We start from the raw sequence: 5,779 nt of genomic DNA, 5'->3' as shown, positions 1-5,779 counted from the left end.
GAAGGAATGCCTCAGATCAGAAAGCTGTTGAATAATTTTTTTTTTTTTAAATCTATACTCTAAAACTTTGATATATTATATAAAAATATATATATATTATATATATTAAGGAAAAACCCACACTGAAAATTTAAAAGTTAAGACGATGTGCGTCTGATAGAAGCTAAGCAGAATTTTAAAGATTTGAGACAATGTTCAGACATTTACTGGTGTCTCCAACCATGGCAGCTGCAGTGTAGGTGGCAACATTTCATTCTTTAGAAGCATGTGCTGGGGCCATACTCTACATGTTCAAACCTAAGGATCTATAAGCTAGACGACGGGTCTTTGTCAACCTCATCCTCCCGGCGGTTTCCTTCGTATGTGTGTTGTCGATTCGTTGGGTTGGATTTCTTTTGTGTTGTTCTGTTTTGGGGTTGGTCATTTGTGGTTTTCCCCCCTCAGTTTTAATCTCTGCCTCTCTTTCCGTTGTTCAGTCCAGTTATTGAGCCATTTGAGCCTTCTGTTGACAACCGTCAGATTTCTGATTTCTGACAGAGCATCCCGTGCGTTTATGTCGACCCCCCCAGCTCTCCACCCGGTTCTCTCTGCTTGAGTGGGACCTCCCTTCACTCACAGTGATTACGGGCAGGAGGGAAAGGCTGGGGACGTGATTTTGGGGTTTTAATTCTGAGTTAGAAACAAATCTCTCCACTAAACTGTGATGTCCCTTTCTCAGATCTCCCTACTTTTGGGCTGTAGAGTAACACTTGGCTTTCAGCTCCTTTTATGGTAACCGTAGTACCAGTCTATCATACGTATATTATGACATGAGATCATGTGCAGACTATTAAATAGCAAAATAGAGAAGGCGGGGGAAATTTTTGCATTTATATTTTTATATTGTAGGAGATAAAAATATATATATATACAACTATTCATTCAAAACCAGGGCTGCTGTGGAAGCTAGACAGCCAATGAGTCAAGAGCCATCTCTGGGTGGAGATTCAAAGGCTTAAAAATTATATTCTAATTTACATTATTTATACTATGTCTTTATAATCCTAGATTGTTGTGGGGTTTTTTGTTTTGTTCTGTTTTGTTTGGAATGACTGAAAGAAAAACCTGCTGCAGTTTGGTGGCAGGAGCTATCAATGCAAGATTATCTTGGATTATATTCATGTGATGATGTCCTACAAAGGTTCATGTATTCTCTTGTGACCAAGGTAACATGTTCCACAGCACAGCAGACTGATGACAGCAGGAAGAAGGAATGCTCTGCTTCTTCCTGCAACATATTTCTTCCTTTCTTGAAGGGATGCAGAGTCCACCTGAAATGTGAATGGGGGACTTGCACCTTCCATCACAAAGATTGTTCTGTGGGCTTGGGGTTCCTCTTTGTTTTATTCTTTAAAGTGAATGAACTCCAGGCATTCACACTATATCACTTCAGGTTAGAAAAGCAAAAAAAAAAAAAAAAAAGAAAAAAGAAAAAGGAAAAAAAAACATTAAAAACACCAAAACAGCAAAGAAAAAAAAATCACAAAGAAAAAAGGTGCAAAAACTCCATAGATGCTAGTGCCTTGTCCCGCTGATGTGGCATGGACAGCACCAACCTGACCAGACCATCGAGGGAGTGAGAATCTGTTGACCAGAAGGTATCTGAGACAACATGTTCTCATTTCCTAGAGGGACGAGCTTTGTGCCAAGCTGTGTTGTTTTGAAACATGATGGTGGTATCAGCAACACTGAACCTTTCCTTTCTCCTGTTATACCCCTGCCCTTGGTCTTGGTGCTAAGATATCTCTAGAACCGTTGCTGCTAGTTGATAGCTTTTCATTTATATAAATATATATATTATATTATATTATTTTATTTTTTAAACTTTTTTGTTTGTTTTCAATGGAGATGTAGCATGTTTGGAACCGATCTCTCTTGGAGTCACTTTCACTGCCAGGGTTCACGCACTGTCTTCCCCGGGAAAACACGCACTTCTACCTAGGTCTCACTCACCTCCCACTAACCCCTTTGCCTTCAGCAGAGCTACGCAGCCAGCACTGGGCAGAGGCATGCAGCCAAGGCGCAACGTACTGGCTTGGCCTTCAGATGCCCTGGGAACAGCCAGACCAGTGTTGGTCAGAGTATCGGGAGTGTTTCCCCTCTGTCCCTGTGGGCGCAACGTACTGGCTTGGCCTTCAGATGCCCTGGGAACAGCCAGACCAGTGTTGGTCAGAGTATCGGGAGTGTTTCCCCTCTGTCCCTGTGGGACTGAGGAGGGGCTGAACCTGTGCGAAGCACTAGCGGTGGCCAGTCCTTGTGTCCTGACTCTACCCCCTTTGCTGTAAAATGGGGCTCTTCGGGCAGAAGGTCCGAGTGGAGTAGAGCAGACCCCGTGAACGTAGCAGCGAGGGCTGGGCAGGCAGCATACCCTCCGTAGCACTTACTCTTTGCCCCCTCTGCCTTACCTCAGATGGTGTGTGCAGCTTTCAGGCTGGCTTAGGTGGGAGGAGACACCTGTGCCAGGGCCACCCTCCTGCTGCAGAACCAGCAGCTGGAAGGCAGGCACCAGGCACTTTTCTCTGCAGTTCTCATGCAAATGTCTCGAGCTAGGTCGGGCCATCGTGCTGTCGTAGCGCAGGGGTATCGATATGCAACACCTAGCAAGCAGAAGAATGGCATTCTTTGCATATTTTTCCTGTCTCTCCAGATAAATTATGTGATCGAACTGACCCGTTGGGTCTAGAGGAGTATAAGTTGAACTGGAAGCCCTCCGCCAGCTGTGCAGATTTGGGGGTTGTTTGCCTGACTATAAAATAGGGATCTCTTGGGTGCTTGAAGCCCTCCAGGCCTGGCCAGTCGGCTCCAATTGGGGTGCTGCCACAGAGCTCTCAGAGCTGCTTCCTTGCCAGGGAGGTGGAAGGCTCCCTTAGTGAAAATTTGAGAAGATGTAAAAAGAAAAACAAAAAAAAGTAGATAAAAAAAGATATAAGAATTGCTGCTCTATTTGTCTCTGGCCTGGAGATGGGCAAGGTGAATGTAGTAGTTGGAGACAAGAAATGAATGAACGCATGGAAGGGGAATGGGCTGGTGGGGGAGGCTTTCTAGTCCAGCGTGAAGGTGGCCACAGAAGCAAAAGTATCGAAGATACCCAATGCAAACTGTGGTGGCTGTCAGACAGGCTGTAAAGACAGTTTCCCTCCTTTCCTCTCATTTTCTCTTCCTTTGTTCAGCTTCATAGCTCCTTGGTGGGGCGGGGAGGGAAATCACCCACCATTCTGTTTGCAGCGGTGGAAGCTCCTCAACATGAGACTCTGTCACAGAGGCCCATCAAAGTGCCTGGCACATATGGAGGGAAGGGATACTTGGGACAGTCTCCAGACACCTTTGCAGATGGGAGTGCTCCCCCCGGGCTTGCGCTGAGCAGCCTCGGAGGCCTGTTTACAGCTCTGCTCTGAGCCTCTTCACTTTTGCCACTGGGGAGAAAATGGTGCCTTGAGGTAAGGGCTGCCAGAGGCCTGTTCAGTAATTATTCCTCTCATTTTTCACTCCTCTCCTTTGGTTTGTTTGCAAATCCCGCCTTCATCAGTGACACTTTTCACTGGCTGCTCTTACTCCTAATGGCAGAGAGAAATGTGCAGCAAGTGGGGTTTTTTCTTTCTGGGCTGTCAACTGGCAAAGGGAAAGTTCTTGTTTCTTCTGCAGATAACTTTGCGTGCACCTGTGAGCCGTGCCGGTAGGAAGCATAATTACCTGATGAGGGATGTTGCGGATACTGGTGATAGGAAAGGTGAGAGACCCCTTGTATTGGTGATGGGGGGGAAACCAGCACTTGGAGCAGCCGGCCCGGCCCGGCCCCCAGCTCCCCTGACGCAGACAATTTCCCATCGCCCCCACATCAGAATAAACCCGGCCTTTGTCCTAGACAAGCGCGGGTGCTTTGCAAGTTTTCCCTCTAGGTTTACCTGCCTATCTCAGATCTGTAGCTGTTACTCCCATGGATAGTCTGTGGATGGAAACGTGACTGCTGGCATGAGCAAGATAGGGAGGAGGGAGGAATAGCAATGCAAAGCGCCCCTGGGTTCCCAGTGCCTGCCAAGCCTTTTCGGGCAGCAGGTGTGTTCCTGTGCCATGTTCACAAGCCCTGAGGCCCAGTCTGAAAGCAGTGTGGCCAGGGGGTGGACAGAGGAAGGCATGGACGGGGCTCAGCAGGCACGGGGAGGGCTTGGCGTAACACAGGGGGACGCTTCCTTGGCTTGGAGATCGCCATGCGTCAGGTTTAATCAATGTCTTTCCTGCTGCGCTGTGCAAGTGAAAGGAGGTGGTTTTGAATGTGTTGCTCACAGCATTTTGAACTGCTTTGGCTGTGAAGAGAGAGGAGTTTAGTTTTTCTCAGACGAGCTGTTGATTCTCTCCTCCCCCTCACGTCTTAGCTATGACATCTGGCTGTCAGTAATACACAGTTCTCCGGACCCTTGGGTTTGCATTTCTAGCCTGTGGGTCTTTTGTTGCCGATTTCCCCTCCCCACTTTTTGCTCAGGCTCCTTGCCTCTTTTACCCTGCTGTGAAGCAGAAATCCAAGAAGCACATGCATATGTGTCCTTCTGCAGGGCTTGCCAGTGGCCGCAGGGGTCTGGGCCCTCCGGCCGCAAGACCAAACTCAGCAGGGATAATCCTCACAAGAGACCAAAGCTCTTCCCATACCAGCAAAAGCACATGGGAACCATGGGGGGCTTGCGAGGGGACACGGTAGGCAGGGTCCCAGTGTGTTGTCCACCTTGAGTCTCGAGCTGACTGCGGTAATGTCCCCCGTGCTGGTCACGCTTTTGCTGATATGACTCCTCAGATGTGATTCAGGCTCGGTCCATCTCTTTCTCACAGCACAAACTCAACCAGGTGGCCCACAGGGTCTTTCTTTCTTATCTCATGAGGATTGCTGTTTGTTTGAGAAGTGGGTAAGACAACGTAGACAGCCGGCTTGCAAATACACGGCAGCGGCCTGTGCTTTTGCAGATTCCCCTCTCAGCCCTGTCGAAAGAGGTCTTAAAAGCAGAGAAATGGTACGTTGCTCCCCCAGCCATTGTATTCAATGCAGTAATGCCTATGCAATTCCTGTCTCCCTTGGAGACACGTATGATGTGTGTGCATGTAAGCTAGTGTATGTATACAGTACATATGCATATGGTCTATATATTGTATATACGCACATCCCAGTACATTTACACACAGTACAAAAGATTAAATTCACATGCTTATATATCTATAAATAAAATCCTATATATTTATATATTTCTATGTTTTCAATAGATATAAAGATATAATATAGAGATAGATTCAACCACCCTTGTGTAAGGCTGGCCCTGTGTTCTGGCACAAGGCATGTAACACTGAAGACTATGGACTTTGGGATAGTTTTAGCCATACACTGAGGCCTACATTTACTTGTATAAGCACTCTACGGAGAGAGGCTTTGCTGTGGTTAGGGCAAGGGGTTTCCTTGCTGGCATGTTAACCGAGTGCTAAATACGGTTTGGTGTCATAGGGAAATGTCTTGGTGGGGGAAAACGCTCGAGTGTCCTTGTCTTCTCCCAAGTAAACCTCTGGCTGAGGTCCTGTGTGTTCACACTTGGACAGATGCATATCCCACTCTCATAATGCACTTTTCTGTCTCTGCACGGATGCAGTTGGCAACTGTGGGTATTGGTGCCATGAAAAGATGGCTTTCTGCTGTTCTGCCCGGCCTTCCTCGGCAGTCACCGGCACGCTGCGAGGGAGACCTTGTGCTGGTGGGCACTCGCTCAGG

The sequence above is a fragment of the Gallinula chloropus genome (genome assembly GCF_964237585.1).
Source record: "Gallinula chloropus genome assembly, chromosome: 4".
NCBI lineage: Eukaryota > Metazoa > Chordata > Aves > Gruiformes > Rallidae > Gallinula > Gallinula chloropus.
This window is presented reverse-complemented; position numbering follows the sequence as displayed.